This window comes from Sapajus apella, unplaced genomic scaffold (assembly GCF_009761245.1).
Source record: "Sapajus apella isolate SASKATOON/1434 unplaced genomic scaffold, GSC_monkey_1.0 scaffold31, whole genome shotgun sequence".
Classification (NCBI taxonomy): domain Eukaryota; kingdom Metazoa; phylum Chordata; class Mammalia; order Primates; family Cebidae; genus Sapajus; species Sapajus apella.
The window spans coordinates 16,377,309-16,395,544 of NW_022436971.1; positions in this window are offsets into that span (position 1 = coordinate 16,377,309).

Here is an 18,236-nt window from a genome sequence, read left to right on the forward strand (position 1 = left end):
CTCTTGCCTGAGCCTCCCAAGTAGCTGGGATTACAGGTGTGTGCCACTATGCCCGGCTAATTTTTTGTATTTTTAGTACAGATGGGGTTTCACCATGTTGGTCGGGCTGGTCTTGAACTCCTGACCTCAAGTGATCCGCCAGTTTCAGCCTCCCAAAGTGCTGGGATTACAGGCTGAGCCACCACGCCCGGACTTAGGGGCATCTTTGACAGATGCTTAAGGCCATGGACTTGGATGGGATTCAAGGAGAAGGTGCTGAGAGAAAAGGAGGTGGCTTGGGTGGAACGCCAGATGGAAGAGGGACTTTGCTCTGGCCCTGGAAGCAGCTTCTTGGAGAGGTGTCTGTGAGGGGGGACAAGGGAGCCAGGTGGTCTGGGCCTGCCCGGCCCTGCTCTTGGGACCCTCTGCCCTGGGCTTTCCAGACAGGTCCATTTTCAAATCCTCTGCTCATGGCTCCCCGACGGCATCAGCCCCAGAATGCCAGCACTTAGGTGCCTAAACTACATTTCCTAGAAAGCCGTGTGCCTCTGGAATGCTTTACTAGGTCATGTGTTCCGAATTTGGGCTGGGAAAATGCAGCTATATTTGTAAACTATGTCAGTAAGATAGAACACCTGTAGCCACGCTTGCTGGAGGGACCCGACGGCACCAGGCTAGACAGGGGGGCCTTTTGCACCCCAGCACCGGGCCTGGCACCCAAGCCTCGCTCTGTTGTTCGTGGCCAAATTCCACACTTTTGGCATCTTCTTTTTCAACGAGAGAGTACAGCTGCGCGGCGCCTCCCGAGAGCCTTGGATGGAGAGTGAACTCCTGCTAAAAAAGGGAAAACGCTTTTCTCCAAGGGGGAGAGAAGTGCCCTATTTATGGAGTGAAAATTTCATGCTCTATCTATTTTTGTTCAGTCGTTTGAGCATGAGTTCCTCCGTCTGTGAACTCTGAGTTGGAGGATTCTGCCAGTCACAGCCCCAGACACACGCCCGGTGGAAAACGCCCGTCATTCGCCGGCACGGGCGGCTCCGGGAACGATGCGGCAGCGCCACCTCGTGGCGAACGTCGGTGCTGCGCCCCGGGGAAGGTCGATGCCCTCCTTAGGAGAGGCCCTGCTTGGTTGCCCCACCTCGTTCCCCCTCACCTCCCAAAGGCACTTACCAGCCTCAGAGGCTCCCAGCTCCAGCCTCTCAGCCGGCCTGGAGAGAGCCTGGTGTGACGGAAGGCAGTGTGGACCTGGGAGACAGGGACTGACACTTAGGGCTCCCTGCTGTTTGTGCGTCAGGAGCTGTGCTGATGAGGACTCCGAGATGAATGAGCCCTAGGCTGGGCGCAGTGGCTCACACCTGTAATCCTAGCACTTCGGGAGGCGGAGGCGAGTGGATCACTTGAGGTCAGGAGTTCGAGGCTAGCCTGGCCAACACATCAAAACCCCGTCTCAAAAAAAAAAAAAAAGAGATGAATGCGCCCTGGGCTCTGTCATCATGTGCAGGGGGACGGCAGACCAAGACCATAAGGACCAGAGCTAGAGATTTGGGGCTCACCAGCCTGGGGTTCTGGCTCTGTCCCCTGTCAACTGTGGGACTGAGGGCAGGCGGCTTAAGCTCTCACAGGCTCAGATTTTTCATACGTAAACAGGAAAACAGGGCTAATAATTAGTTCTTGGCATAACTGTTGTTAAAATACATACTTTATGTGAAATGAAAGGAACATAATAGATTCACTAACTGGAAGGTAATTATACTTTTTATTGATGTCATAGCAACTGGTCAGGCAAAGAAGGGAATACTGGGAAGTTGAGGGGGATGGTCAGAAAAGTCGTCATCAATGGGGAGACATTTCAGCTGGGTTTTGAAGGATGCGTAGGAGTTTTCTAATCAAAGGGGGAAGGGCATTCTGGATGGGGGAACTGTGTGTACAAAGGCATGGTGGTAAGAAGTGCTGTGGTGCATTTGGGGAGCTGTAAATAGTTTGGTAAATAGTTCAGCAGGTGTAGCTAAAACTGGCCAGGTGAGCTTGATCAGAATCAGAGAGTAGGTTACAGAAATCTGTTTGATGAGAAGATTCTCAGGAGATTCTGAGGCTGACTTCCCAAAGGCCTAACGTCTGGAAACCCACTGCTGTACCTGACATTCTGCACAATTCTCTCCAATCTGAACCACAACCCAGCAAGATAGAGGTAACTTGTCCTTATTTTACACAGCAGAAAGCCAAGACTCAGAGAGGTAAAGTGATTTACCCCGGATCACACAGCTAAGGTGAGCCAAGATTCAATCCCTGGTCAGCTTGACTCCAAACCCCATCTGCACAGTGAGGGCCCAGGAAAAGCCAGAGATGACCCTCTGCTGACACTCTGCAGGCCTGGACTGCCATGTGTACTGATCCTGTTTCCCTGACTCCACATCCTAAGATCTGAGGGAAGAAGGGGTTGGGCCAGGGAAGCACCTCCTGTGGGGCAGATTCCGATGCCAGGCACACGCAGGTCAGGGAGGTTTCCCCGGTTAGAATTGCTCATTGGAGGAGGAGAGTCCTGCTCTTCTCAGGAGTTTGCCAGAGATAGTTTTGTGGGTGTGTGTGTAATTTTAAAAATCTAAAATAATCTCCAACTTACAGAAAAGCTTCAACTGCAGCACAAATCATGTATTTTTCCTGAACCATTTGAGGGTAAATTGTCAACACTTGCTCCCTAATACTCCATCACCCCAATATCCCATCACCCCATACCCCATCACCCCAATACTCCATCACCCCAATACCCCATCACCCCAATACCCCATCACCTCAATATGCCATCGCCCATAACCCATCACCCCCATATTCCATCACCCCAATACTCCATCACCCCCAATACTCCACCAATACCCCATCACCCTCAAAACCCCATCACCCCAATACTCCTTCACCTTCAAAACCCCATCACCCCAATACTCCATCACCCCCAATACTCCCGTGTATTTCCTGCAAATATGGACTTTCTCCTCCAGGGTCGGCAAGAACAACCTTCACTCACAAGTCAGGTTCGCAGGGCGCATTGCTGCTGATCAAGTCTCCCCAGTGGCCCAGTGATTTCTTCACAGCGAATGCACCCAGTTCAAATTGGCATTGGCATTTGGTTGCCACATCTCCTTAGTCTCCTGGAGTCTGAAGCTGAGCTCAGTCTTGACTGGACTCTCATGACCTTGACTTCCGAGGATGAAGGCCAGTCATTCTGTGGGCTGTGCCTCCACGTGAGTGGCTGCTGCTCCTGGCGATTGGAATTGTGTTCTCTGTCTTGGCAGGAACCTCTCAGAAGTGCTATTCACTGCACAGGATTTCAGCTTGTCCTATTTAAGCCTCTTTTCTTTTTTGACAGGGTCTTGCTCTGTCACTCAGGCTGGAGTATGGTGGTGTGATCTGGGCTCATTGCAACCTCTGCCTTCTGGTTCAAGTGATTCTCCTGCTTTAGCCTCCTGAGTAGCTGGGATTACAGACGTGTAGCACCATGCCTGGCTAATTTTTGTACTTTTGGTAGAGATGGAGTTTTACCATGTTAGCCAGGCTGGTCTCGAATTCCTGATCTCAGGTGATCTCCCTGCCTCAGCTTCCCAAAGTGCTGGGATTACATGCATTAGCCGCTGTGCCCAGCCCTGGCTTGCTTCTTCTAAAACTCACTTCCACTCCAGGTTCCCCAGAGCCTGGAACACGCCATCCTGGACCCCCTGGAGCCTCCCCTCCCTCTGTTTACTGCCACCACCACCCACCGCCCTCCACTTGCTGTAGAAACCCCCTGACAAGCTGCCCAGCAAGTTCTCCTGTCCCTCCTGGGGTCACCCAGACTCTACTCCCTTGGGGCTGAGTCTTCCCCACTTCGAGGGGGAGGATTCCCTGATTTATTAAGGGTTCTGGTCCTTGGGAATTCATCTCTAGAGTTGCAAATGGCCTGCTGGGGCTGTCTGAGAACCCTGTGATGCTGGGGACTTCACTCAGTGTCCCATACATACCCTGATCTCCCTCCGATTCTTCTTTCCCTCTGAGTGCTGGTGGCCAAGCTGGCATTGCCAGAAATCCCTGGATGGCCAGGAGGTGGCGCTGCCGGGTCAGAACCTGTACGCTTTTAAGCGAATGCAGCTCAGAGAGGAGTGCAGGGCCAAAGAGAGGGCTGGGGGCTGCGAACTAGAGGCCGTGCGGTCCCCTAGAAGCGTTCTGCCTGTGCACATGTGTGTTAGTAACACACACATACTAGCAAATAAACATAGCCACACATCCACACCAGTACACACGTACATCATACATACCGGTAAATAGATACGTGCACACACACACATATATACCAACATGTGTATACACACATGCATGGCAGTCCACACACATATACAGTATATATACACATACATACAAACCAGTATCTATGTCTAAAATATATATATATATATATATAATATATATGCACATGGAAACACGTAGCAGCTCACTGTATACTCTGTGTGTGAACACGTGTGCACCTAGCCTATGGCATGTCTGTGCATATGCACACACAAGTCTGCACATACGTGTGTGCATCTATATGCACATGCCAGTAACTAGGCCCCGGAGTTTGGGTCACTGACTTCGGCCTCTGAGGCTCCGGAAGGCGGCAGCTTCTCCCCGCATGACACAGGCCCACTCCAGATTTCCATTCCCCTCAAAGATGTTTTTTTGAATCGCAGGCGGGCAGGATCGTGGCCTCGCCGGATGCAGTGCACACCTCCAGCAGGTAGGAGACGGAGTGCGGCTGGGAGCAAGATTCTCATAGCGATGACAAAGACCCACAAGGCCCTCCACCACGCAGCCCTACGTTTGTGTTCTCAGACTGTGGTTTCCCTGAAAGAAGCATCACTGATCCCTGCGCAGGAGGTGGAGGGGGCGCTGGGGGAAGGGCTTTGAAACGGAGAGGGGAGCCTGGCTCCCGCCCTGGCCCAGCTGGGAAGCCCGAGGATGGGGTTCTGAACACTGTTCGGGGCTGTGACTGGACAGCGCTAAGAAGCGTGGTCAGCCTGCCGGGCTCTGTCCCCCGGGGACTTGATGTTGTGGGTCCAGCTGAGGCAGAGAGGAGCTGGGAAGACAGGCCAGGCCAGCTCCTTTTCTGCTGGCTGAGGATTTCTGGCTGTGAGCTTGGGGGACTTTGCAGGGCCGGGGGCCACCTTTCCTAACAGACACCCTGTGGCAGGGGCCGCTGCAACAGACACTAAGGTCACTTATCTGCTTGTCTCCTTGAGGTGCTGTGACCAGGGCTTGACCTTCGGAATGACAGAGCATCCACTGGGCTGGGGGTCTTGGAATTATTTGGAAGGAGGACCCTGGGATTTCTTTGAGAGATGACCTAAATCCAACAAGCAAGAGAATGTGACCTTGCTTCATGCTCCAAGCAGCTGACCTTGGGATCTGGTTATAAATGTGTCTGTGCGTTTCTTAGACAAAGTAGTTTTTGCTTCTCTCTCTCTCTCTCTGTGTGTGTGTGTGTGTGTGTGTGTGTCTGGCTGTCTGGCTGTCTCCACTGGCCCAGGTGACTCTTCCATGTCCCAGCAGGGCAGGCTTGGTCCTGAAGGCCACGGGGGCTGTGTGATGACTGACAGGCCCTGAGCAGCCTGCAGAGCAAGGGAGGAGAAATGGCCACGCTCAGCTGAGTTCACCCAGGCTGAGGGCCCAGGTGCACCCTGAGAATTGAGCGGAGATGCAGGGGGAGTCGGGCCTTTTTAATCACAGAAGCGACTGCCCGCCTGCCACACAGTCAATGCTCCCCAAGCATCTTGCAAGCTGCTTGCTCAGGCCTCTCATTCAGGATTGAACGACACGCTGCACAATCCCGCTACAAAGAAGTCCACATCCTGGCTGCGCTGGAAAACCCCTCAGCCTGCGATTCAAAAAAACATCTTTGAGGGGAATGGAAATCTGGAGTGGGCCTGTGTCATGCGGGGAGAAGCTGCTGCCTTCCGGAGCCTCAGAGGCCGACTAGTTAAAGGCGCGGTGTGAATGGTGGCTTGTCCTTTCCACTGAAAGACGGAGCAGGTGTCAGGGCTGGAGGTAGCTCGCCCGACGCAGGTGCCTTTTGGTTACCTGGGTTTCCTGCACCTCTCTTCTTACAGCCTTTGTCCCTGTATTTGTGGCCTTGAGCCTGAGCCCTGGAGTTTGCCCTGGTGCTTGGTGACAAGACCCCACCTACTGCATAGGAGGATGGGCAGAGGGTCAGCCAGAGCCCAGGGTGTGGAAGTGCCCCTCCCTTTGCGGGCTGTGTGTCTTCAGGCAAGTAATCAGCTTCTCTGAGCCCCTCTTCCGTCTCTGTCAAATATGGGTGATGATGCCTACACTTTGTCCCTGTGAGGCTGTCGGGAGGCACCCTGGTGTGGGTGGAAGGGCTTGGTAAACAGTAGGCTGTGCACCAGGTGTGGGTCATCAGGCTCAGGGCTGAGTACACAGCCAGGGGAGCTCGCCAGGCCCGGGGTGGGGCCAGCCGCATGGAGCTGCTGTCCTGTGGCCCTACAAAGCCCCTCCAGGCACCGATGCTGATGTCAACATCTGCAGACGCCACCTTCTAGAAAGTTCCCTTTCCCCAACATGTCCAGAGTCCTCAAGGGATGTGACACCTTCAGTTCTGCTATACGGCTTGTTGTGAAAATGAATTCGCTCCAACACAATTGCTGGAGTAGGGAACAACCAGAGCATAACAAGAGTTTCAGAGTTCACATTTGCTCAGCACAATTTTATCCTTGGAAACACCAGGCAAATGGCACCTGGCTGACCCGAACCTAGCAACACACAACCACACCCATGCAGGCACCCTAGGAACACAGCCCCACCTCGCACACGCCCTAGGAACACAGCCCCACCCGTGCACCCTCCAGCCCTCCGTTCACAGGGCGTGCTGGGAGTGAATCCACCCAGCTCTGCTGCTAGAAAGTCCCCCTAATTCCGGATCACCCAGCTCGCAACCCAACGCCCACTTCCTCAAACAAGGCCCAAGTCTTTTTAAAGGAAAGTACCATATTAATTTTAGCATTTGTGTATTTATTAACCATTTAACATGTAAAACTGTGCTATCATTTTTTTCTTTTTTTGAGACAGAGTTTTGCTCTTGTTGCCTAGGCTGGACTGCAGTGATGCGATCTTGGCTCATGGCAACCTCTGCCTCCTGGGTTCAACTCCGAGGCACTGCAGGACGCCCAGTGAGCTCTCAGGATGCCGGGGGATGTTTTAAATTTCTGAGGAGCCTGGCATGGTGCCCTGCAGTCCCAGCCACTTGGGAGGCTGAGGTGGGAGGATTGCTTGAGCCCAGGAGTTTGAGGGCAGCCTGGGCTGCATAGCAAGACCCTGTCTCTAAAAAAAATTAAAGTTTAAAAATATTTTTTTTTCAGGGAAACACATCAACATCTGTCAGACAGATGAACTTCTTTTTTAAATTTATTATTTGTTTATTTATGGTGATTTGTCATTATTTCTTCAGAACAGTGTGAACTCCTATCTTGAGGTAGTTCCCGGTTTCAGCTAAGATTGTGGCACTTTCCTCTCAATGACGCTGTGTCTTTGCAGAGCGAGGTTTCCAGCAGTCGCTGTGATAGAGGCTCTGTGCTCTGTGGAGATCCCTGTGGAGCTGGAAGTGGAAGTGATGGCGTCCAATCCACTTCCAAGGCTTAAAAAGTTGTACAGTGCCCAACAGCCACCACATTCCATTGGGAAGTGATTATGGTAGTTTAAGAATGAAATATATATTTTTTAAACTTATGGGATCATTTTTCAAACGTCTACTAAGTTGTTAGAACATGAATACTTCAGTTGTTTGTACCTCACTACCTAATACATGGAACCTCTATTTCTTTTGGCCTAGGAGGGCCGTGAAATAATTAGGGGGACACTTAAGGTGCTGTCACTGGAGACAGTTTGGGACCCCCTCGATTCTGATGATCAGAGATTGCTTGCTACCTTCTAGCAGCAAAAAGAAATCCTGCCAGGCACGGTGGCTCATGCCTGTAATCCAAGCCCTTTAGGAGGCTGAGGCAGGCAGATCACTTGAGGTCAGGAGTTGGAGACCAGCCTGGCCAACATAGTGAAACCCTGTCTCTACTAAAAATACCCAAATTAGCCGGGCATGGTGGTGGGCGCCTGCAATCCCAGCTACTGGGAGGCCGAGGCAGGAGAATTGCTTGAACCCAGGAGGTGGAGGTTGCAGTGAGCTGAGATCACGCCACTGCACTCCAGCCTGGGCAACAGAGCAAGACTCCATCTTTAAAAAAAAAAAATCCTTTCTGGATAAAAATAACAGTTCAGAGGCTCAACTTATCTCTATCATCTTCCACACACAGTGCTTGGCAGTCAGTAAATAGGCTCTGGTGTAAGAAAAGACAAAACAGGAGTGAAAACCTGGGAGAAAAATCAGACAAACAGATGATAGAAACAGACCCACGGTAATCCTGATCATGGAATTACCCATGATGAATGCCCAAGGAATGAAAGGGTAAGATTAAGAATTTTTGGGCTGGGCGTGGTGGCTCATGCCTATAATCCTAGCACTTTGGGAGGCCGAGGTGGGTGGATCACCTGGGGTCAGGAGTTCATGACTAGCCTGGCCATCATGGTGAAACCTCATCTTAAAAAAAAAAAAAAAAAAAAGAATTTTTGGCAGAGAACTGGAAAGTATTAAAAAGAACCAGGTGGAAATTCTGTGAAAAGTGAAAAGTATAGAAACTGAAAAGTACCGTGGATGGGTCTGATAGCAGGAAATGTACAAATGGAAGGCACAGAAGAAAATACTCTGACAGAAGCGCAGAGAGAGGAGAGGGTGGAAACGCAGGGGAGAGTTTAAGAAAATTATGGGATAGAATGAAAAGAGCTGGGCAAATTTGATTTCAGTGACAATTTGACTTTTGGGGACAAGATGGGAATGTGACCAAAGTTAGCCTATGTAGAGATGGAAAGGACCCCAAAGACCATCCAGGCCAACACCCTTGTTACGTTTCAGGAGAAGAGGGTGCGTTCATTTCCTGGGGCTCCTGTGACAAAGTGCCTTCAGCGGGTGGCTTCGTGCACTTGAAATGTGCTCTCACACAGCTCTGGAGGCCAGAGGCCTGAGATAAGGTGTTGGCAGGGTTGCTTCCTTCTGCAGGCCTCCCGGGCTGCGGCTGAGCGAGCTGTCAGCCAGCGAGGCGGTCACCTGAATTCTGAGCTGGGCCTGGTGGGTCCTCTTCCAAGGTGGCAAGTGGCACCGGGATCATCCAGCCCAGGCCTCTCTCCTGGATTCTGGTGGCCTGATGGCATCTTCCATGGTCCTTGGCCTGTGGAAACATCACTGCAGTCTCTGCCTCCTCTGTCACACGTGTCTCTTCATCTCTTCTTATAAGGACACCAGTCATATTGGGTTCAAGTCCACACTGCTCCAGTATGACCTCATCTTAATTTTACTCATTACATCTGCAGCAACCCTATACTTTCCTTTCTTTCTTTTCTGTTCTTTTTTTTTGAGACAGAATCTCGCTCTGTCACCCAGGCTGGAGTGCATGGGCACAATCTTGGCTCACTGCAACCTCTGCCTCCTGGGTTCAAGCAATTCTGGTGCCTCAGCCTCCTGAATAGTTGGGACTACAGGCACGCGCCACCGTGCCCGGCTAATTTGTATACTTTTAGTAAAGTTGGGATTTTGCCATGTTGGTCAGGATGGTCTCAAACTCATGGCCCTGAGGGATTTGCTTGCCTCAGCCTCCCAAAGTGCTGGGATTACAGGTGTGAGACATCTCCTATGTTTTCTTTTTTCTTTCTTTTTTTTTTGAGATGGAGTCTTACTCTGTTACCTAGGCTGGAGTGCAATGGTGTGATCTCAGCTCACTGCAACCTCTTCCTCCTAGATTCAAGAGATTCTCCTGCCTCAGCCTCCTGAGTAGCTGGAATTACAGCCACCTGCCACCACATGGAGCTAATTCGTGTATTTTTAGTAGAGATGGAGTTTCACCATGTTGGTCAGGCTGGTCGAGAACTCCTGACCTCGGGTGATCTGCCCTGGCCTCCCAAGGTGCTGGAATTACAGGTGTGTGTAACTGCCCCAGGTCTTTATTTTCAAATAAGGTCGCATTCTGAAGTACTGGGGGGGTAGGACTTCAACATGTCTTTTTTTTGGGAGATACAGTTCACCCCATAAGAGAGAGAATATGCCCTGTTTAAATCTCACAGCTTATTCATCAGGTCTTTGGAAGATCCAGGACTCATTCTGTCTGCTTCTGATGTCTAATTAATACCAAATTATATTCCTTATTCATGAGATTCTAGCAGGGTCTGGTTTGTCTGCTGTTCCTGTGTACCTGTTGTTCAGAAAAAGGAAGGCTTGCATGACAGATGGAAAGAAAGATCAGCCAGTGGTTAGCGTGGTGTGTTTTCTGCAAGGCAGCCACAGACGCCACAAACGAGGGGACAAAACAGTTGCATCAGAAAAATGCAGCTCTGCTAGCCCTGCCAGCAATCCCTCCAGCTTGAAGTAGACACTCCCACTCCGCCCGCCAGGGAGTGTTCATGGATCTGCGTGTCACTGCACTAACCCTGGCAAGGGCGGCGGTTTCTTAGACAAAGAAGGTGGCTGCAGTGTCAGCCAAGAGATTGCAGATCTGCAAAGTTGGAACTGCTGAAGGATCCTGGGTCAGACGACCTGAGGGATGCATGTCCTCATGGCAGGTGGCTGGACGTGGGGTCAGGGCAGGTGCACAGCCTGACCAGGAGAGTTTGCTGAGCTGGTGAAAGCTACAGGTAAGGAGGGTTTAAGGCAATTTGAGTGCAGGGCTCAGCCTGGCTCAGCATTATCCTACAAAAGAAGATGTGAAATTGCCCATCAGTGGGTCAGCCAGCAGGGATTGCCTCCTGTTGTCCCCATGGTCCTATTCCAACAGCAGCCTGGAATGGCCCCTGACTCTAGAGAGTGTGGCGCTGCTGCCAGCGACCTCCCCTGGAGAGCAGGAAGATGTAATGGTTCCATCTTTCACCATCTGCCATGTTTCGGGTTGACAGACATCTCTGGCTCTTGTAGGAGTGATCTTACCTACCTTTGGTAGGTCACTTACCCTCTCTAAGCCTAATTCTCTTCATCTGTCAAATGAGGATAATGATTCTTATTGGTAGGATTGTTGAGGCCACCTGATGATGAGCACTGAGTGTCTGTAATCAACAGTCAATGAATGGTCACTGATCATGGTAGAAAAATGCTAAGTGGCCAGGCATGGTGGCTCACACCTGTAATCCCAGCACTTTGGGAGGTTAAAGTGGGTGGATTGCTTGAGTCCAGGAGTTCAAGACCAGCCTGGGCAACGTGGCAAAGCTCTGTTTCTACAAAAAACAGAAAAATTATCCTGGCATGGTGGTACTTGCCAGTAGTCCCAGTGACTTGGGAGCTGAGGTGGGAGGATCACCTGAGCCTGGGAAGATCGAGGCTGCAGTGAGCTGTGATGGTGCCACTGCACTCCAGTGTACAGAGCGAGACCATCTCAGAATTTTAAAAAAAGCAAAAAGACAATGCCAAGGGACCTGCTTAAGACACACCTGCTCCGTTGGGTCAGTCTCACCTGACCGGTGGGCAGAAGGCAAAGAATGAGGCTTCTTCTGCACTTCCGCCGATGATCCTTCCGCTGCATCCATAAGCCCGTGCATCTCCAGGGGACTCTGCATTTTAACTTGATGACATTTAGTCAGTTTTATTGCATGTCTGAGCCACATTTGATTCTTTTACAGATAGTTATGCAGTGCATACTGACCCGTTTTCTAGGTCTGCCTCTCTCATGGGTGTAGAGAAGAGAAGATATGGAAAGGTGTATATGCCAGCTACTGAGGCATCCCAAATCTTCACAGATTTGAGACTGAGGGGAAATATTGGCTCAAGGGTCTGCCAATGTGGGTTTTAGTTTTGATGTCACTGCTTTTTTTTTTTTTTTTTTTTTTTTTGAGATGGAGTTTCACTCTTGCCTAGGCTGGAGTGCAGTGGCACGATCTCAGCTTACTACAACCTCCTCTTCCCGGATTCAAGTGATTCTCCTGCCTTAGCCTCCTGAGTAGTTGAGATTACAGACATGCACCACCACGCCCAGCTAATTTTTGTGTTTTTAGTAGGACGGGGTTTCACCATATTGGCTAGGCTGGTCTTGAACTCATGACCTCAGATGATCCACCCGCCTCAGCCTCCCGAAGTGCTGGGATTACAGGCGTGAGCCAATGCACCCGGCTGCTGCTGTTATTTCACTGTGTGAAATTAGAAAAGTCAAGCAATTTTTGAATCATAGTTTCTTTGCATTGGTAAAATAAGGGAATTGAATCAAGTGGTTTTTAAGACCCCTTGCCAGCCCTCACTCTTTAGAAGAATGCAGGGTGACTTTTTGGAGCGAGCGGTCCTCTGCTGCACAGGCATACCTCTGTCTTCCTTCCACAGAGGGTGGGATGCACAGCCTGGCATCTGGACCATGCTGTTTAGACGTCCCGATTTCAGGTCTTAGTTACTCAATGTTTACATTTTCCTTCCACTGTTGGCTTTCTCACCACGTGTGAGGAAACTCCATGGTCAGCACCAGAAGAGGTGAGAGGAGTTTTCATCTGGACCTGGATGAAGGGAGGGACAAGGTCACAGCATTGGGAAATTTTTTCTCCTTCTCATTGAGCAGAGTGTGAATGGCTATGCCGCTTTATTTGTTTTTATTTTTTATTAAAGAAATTTTAAGCATACATCAAGGTAGAGAGAACAGTGTGATGAATGTCAAATACTCATTGTCCAATATGAACAGTTATTAACGTTTTCCTACCTTATTCATTGTCCATCTCATATTCCATCTACCCTCCTCCTTCAAGACACTTTATTTTTATTTACTTTTATTTCAATTCATTTCATTTTCTTTTCTTTTTTTTTGAGATGGAGTTTCACCCTTGTTGCCCAGGCTGGAGTGTAATGGCATGATCTCGGCTCACTGAAACTTCTGCCTCCCAGGTTCAAGCAATTCTCCTGCCTCAGCCTCAGTAGCTGGGATTATAGGCGCCTGCCACTATGCCAGGCTATATTTATGTATTTGTATTTTTAGTAGAGACAGGGTTTCACTATGTTGGCCAGGCTGGTCTTGAACTCCTGACCTCAGGAGATCCACCTGCCTAGGCCTCCCAAAGTGCTGGGATTACAGGCGTGAGCCACTGTGCCTGGCCTCATTCCATTTTCTTCTATGGCAAACCTCAGGTATCTTATCAGTTCACCTGTAATTCAGGATGTATCCCCAACAAACATGTAATACAAAATATATGTCAGTTAGATAACATGTAGTTTATATAGCCATATAATATGAATATAGTATCTATACATTATATAAAGTAGAACGTTACATACATTATAACTCTAACGTCATTATTACACCTAACAAATTTAACAGTATTATTTATACCCAGTCTATATGCAAACTTCACTGGGGAATTTTAAAACCTGTCCAAGTTGTGAAGAATTGGTTGGCCTATCCAATTATTTATTCATCCATCCATTCATTCATTCAACTGACTCTATGACGTCTTTAACTTGGCCAGGTCTTACAGGAGCTCATTGTTGTGTAGGGAAGACAGACAAATTCGCCATTGTAAAATAGTGGGAGAAATGCAGAGTAGAGTTTGGTACAAGGCATGACTATGTCACAAAGAAGGGCACAGTTCTGTAGGAGGCGGGAGGGTCACAGAGAGCTTCAGGCAGGATGAGGACCACGGGCTGAAGTCGGAAGGCTGGTCAGGCGCTGGCAGAGGGCGATGGAGGAGGCATGCGCCACAGAGAAAGTGTGGGAAGGGCGTTGGCACTTAGCAGTGGAAATAGCACCAGGCAATGTCTCCTCAGCTAGGTGCTCTTCTGAGTCAGTGAACAAAATAGGCAGAAATCCCTGACCTGGCGGAGTTTCTATTCTTGTGGGGGAGGACTGACAATAACATAATAAATGAATGTATACAACATGTCAAAAATAAGGGCTATGGAAAAGAAAAACACAGGGTAAAACCACAAGGGACAGGGGGTTAGGAATGCTGGGCTGGGGTGGGTTCACAAATTAACACAGGATGGTGAGGGTAGGGTGGCAGAAAACAGACGGGGGCTCACAGTTCGCTTTTTCCTTCCTTTGCACACAAGATCATGTTTCTCAGCCTTCTGTACCATTAGATTGGGACAATTGGCCTGGCGTCTGGTGAATAGAATGTAGTTGGAAGTAATGCATGCCATGGCCAGGCCTGGGCATCATACCCTGAGTGACCATCCATGTTCTTTCTCCTCGGTCCACCATGACCTTGGCTGTCACATACTGGAGATGAGATAACAGCCCAGATCCCAGAGTCACCAGTTAAGAACTGCATTATAGGCTGGGTTCGGTGGCTTACACCTGTAATCCCAGCGCTTTGGGAGGCTGAGGCAGGTGGATCATCTGTGGTCAGGAGTTTGAGACCAGCCTGACCAACATGGTGAAACCCTGTCTCTACCAAAAATACAAAAATTAGCCGGGCATGGTGGCACATGCCTGTAATCCCAGCTACTCGGGAGGCTGAGGCAGGAGAATCTCTGGAACTCAGGAGGCAGAGGTTGCACTGAGCCGAGATTATGCCACTACACTTTGACCTGGGTGACAGAGCGAGACTCTGTGTCAGAAAACTAAAACACAAATACACACACACAAAAAAACTGCATTACAAACCCTGAGTGTGAAGCTAATGTACATATCAAAGTTGCTGTCTACTCTCCTACCAATACCCTGCCCACTCTATGACACTCTTTCTACCTTTTCTTTTACTGTGTGTGTGTGCTTAAGGAGTTAATATCTTCAATATATAAAGAGTTCACAAAAATCAACAAGAAAAATATTAACCCTCTGTAAGAAAAATGAGTAAAGAACTTACAAAGTAAAGCAACATATAGATGTAATAGAAATATCCAAAAAAACTCTATAAATGTTTTATAGTTTCAAGTAAATAGAATCATAGAAGCCAAAAATCAGTATATAGAAAAACTGTGACTTCGTTATTAATGAAATGCTAACACAAAATACTTTTTTTTTGCAAGCTGGCTGTTTTTAAAATTAATATACGCAGTATTGCTGAGGATGCAATGAATAGTTCCTACACATTGCTGATGAAAGCATACATTGGTAAAACCTTTCTGGAAGAAAAGTTAGCAATATTTTTTAATATTTTTTCAGAGCCTTAAAACTATTTCTGCTGGGTGCAGTGGCTCATGCCTGTAATCCCTGCACTTTGGGAGGCCAAAGTGGGAGGATCGCTTGAGGCCAGGAGTTCAAGACCAGCCTGGGTAACATAGCAAGACATCATCTCTACAAAAAAAAAAAAAAAAAAAAATTAGCCAGGCACGGTGGCGTGTGCCTGTAGTCCTAGCTGCTCTAGAGCCTCTGCGGTGGGACGATTGCTTGAGCCCAGGAGATGGAGGCTACAGTGAGCCATGACCACGTCACTGCACTCCAGCCTTGGTGATAGAACAAGACCCTGTCTCAAAAAGACAAATAACCAAACAACCTGTTCCTGCCTTTTGACCTCATTGATAAGACGTTCAGGAATTTAAATAAGCAGAGACGCATTCAAGGATCTATGCATATAACAAGCGATTTTCACAACTTTTTTAAGAAATGGAAGTATCTTTATACTTTTTGCTGAGATAAAAAATTCATATTTTTCCAGTTGGCATGTGTTACTTTTACCATTAACAATGCATTACAAGTCTTTAAAAGGCTCTTTTCTTTTTCTTCTACTGTATTTTGTAGCTTCTTCTCAGAGCCAGGACAATAAGGACAGGCTGAGGAGTGTCACGGACCAGGCGGAGCATCCCAGGACACCCACCTTCACAATGAGCACTGTCCTTCATGAACAATTCATTATCTGATTAACAGATTCAGACCCCAGGGAGTTGCACTGTGCCCAAGATCTTCCAGAGGCCACAACAATAAGTCCAAGCCACTGCTGATGTTATTTATAAGCTGTGGGGTTAAAACAGAAAGAAATCAATCAATTAAAATTAGCCCTTTATTGAGACTGTAAGCGTCTTACTTCCTCAGAACCGAGACCAAATAAGCAACCAATTCTTCTCTTAGAGAATGAAAGAGCTTGCTATTTTTACTGTAATAAAAGATTTTCACTCAGAAATAAGATTTATTCAAAACGGTCTTAGTCTCAGAGACAAAGCCTAAAAGAATGCTCTTTATTCTCTAAGAAAAACCACTTCTTATTACCTATATCACAATGATCAAGCTACGCTAGCAAGCTGAGTCTCAGTCTCTACGTTTGTAAAATGGGAAAAATACTGCTTCCCCCACAGGGCTATTGTGAAGATAAAACGGGGCAACCCATGCCAAGTGCCTGCTACAGGGCCTAGGATATGTAAGTCCCCAGCAAATATTTCCTCCCTCCTTGGGGCAAGGCAGTACTGAACAGTACAGAAAGGAGTATTAAAAGTGGGAAGAAGAAATTAAGATCAGTCACACAAAACGGAATCCCAAAGTTATATAACCAAAAGGGATTTAGGTATGTTTCACAGAAAATGTTTAAGAGGGATGAGTGGAAAGTATTATGTAGATATATCTGTGTATGAGATGCTTCTGCAATAGATACAGTCTGAATTTGGAATCAGAATTTCTGGGCTCCAGGAATCACTATTTTTATTTTTTCTAGCAAAGGTTAATTTCTTCTACTCCAGAATTTCATACAAATTGAATCATATGGCCAGCCACGGTAGCTCTCACCCGAAACCCTGGCACTTTAGGAGGCCAAGACAGGAGAATTGCTTGAGCCTAGGAGTTCGAGACCGGCCTAGGCAACATAATGAGACCCCGTCTCTACAAAAAATTAGCGGGCATGGTGGCATGCATCTGTATTCCCAGCTACTTGGAAGGCTGTGGCAGGAGGATCACTTGAGCCTGGGAGGTTGAGGTTGCAGTGAGCTGTGATTGTACCACTGCACTCCAGCCTGGGTGACAAGGTAAGACCCTGTCTCCAAAAAAGAGAAAGAGAAAAAAAGCAATAAAGTGTGAAATCTTTTGAATAAGTCCTCTTCTACCCAGCACGGGGATTTTGCAATTCATCCATGTTATTGCATGTACCAGTGGGTGATTCTTTCTATTGCTGAGAAATATTTTATTGCATGAATACACCACCATTTGTTTATCCTCTAATGGACATCTGGGCTCTTTCCAGTATTTGGAAATCATAGATAAAACTGCTACTAATATTTTTGTTCAAGTCTTTTTGTGAACTAGAATATAATTTTTACTTTAATAGATAAGTCATGTTACCTTTAAATCGACATCATTTCCATATGTTTAATAGCTGGTGAGTCTGTGCACTTTTCCCTCTGATAATAAAATAATCCCATTTATTGACTGCTGGCTATAGTGACAAGCACTCTAATCTGTCCTCATAAGAATCCTGCGAACTGGGTGTCATCATATCTGTTAGTCCATTTTCACACTGCTAATAAAGACATACCTAAGACTGGGCAATTTACAGGGGAAAGAGGTTTAACTGGACTTACAGATCCACGTGACTGGGGAAGCCTTACAATCATGGTGGAAGGCAAGGAAGAGCAAGTCATGTCTTACATGGAAGGCAGGAGGCAAAGAGAGAGAGCTTGTGCAGAGAAACTGCTCTTTTTAAAACCATCAGATCTTGTGAGACTTATTCACTATTGCAAGAACAGCATGGGAAAGACTTGCCCCATGATTCAGTTACCTCCCACTAGGTCCCGCCCACAACATGTGGAAATTCAAGATGAAATTTGGGTGGGGACACAGCCAAACTATATAAATATCCATTTTCCATTTGATGGGAGAGGCACAGGCTCGTTAACACGTTGGGTGTGTGGACTCTGAATCACCACTGAAGCCGGGCTTGCTCTAGGCCACACTGCGGCTCCCTTGGGCCGTGACAATGGCGCCTGAGCAAGCACTTGGACTCATCCTTTGCTCACTTCCTGAAAGGACATCAAAAATTGCACATTATACATTTCCACCAACTTTAATCATTTTGGCTGCAAGTTCTATGCAGTTAGAGTGGTGATATATTTTTCTCATTCTGTGATTTTCCTTTACTATATATTCTGCAGTATTTTGTTGCATAAAGATTTATTTATTCAAACCCATCCACTTTGTCTGATGACAGGCTCAATTTTTCAAGAGCCAGAAATTTATCTTTGCTCCACTACTAGAATAAATCTGCAGTTCTGCTTTCTTCTTCTTCTTCTTCTTCTTCTTCTTCTTCTTCTTCTTCTTCTT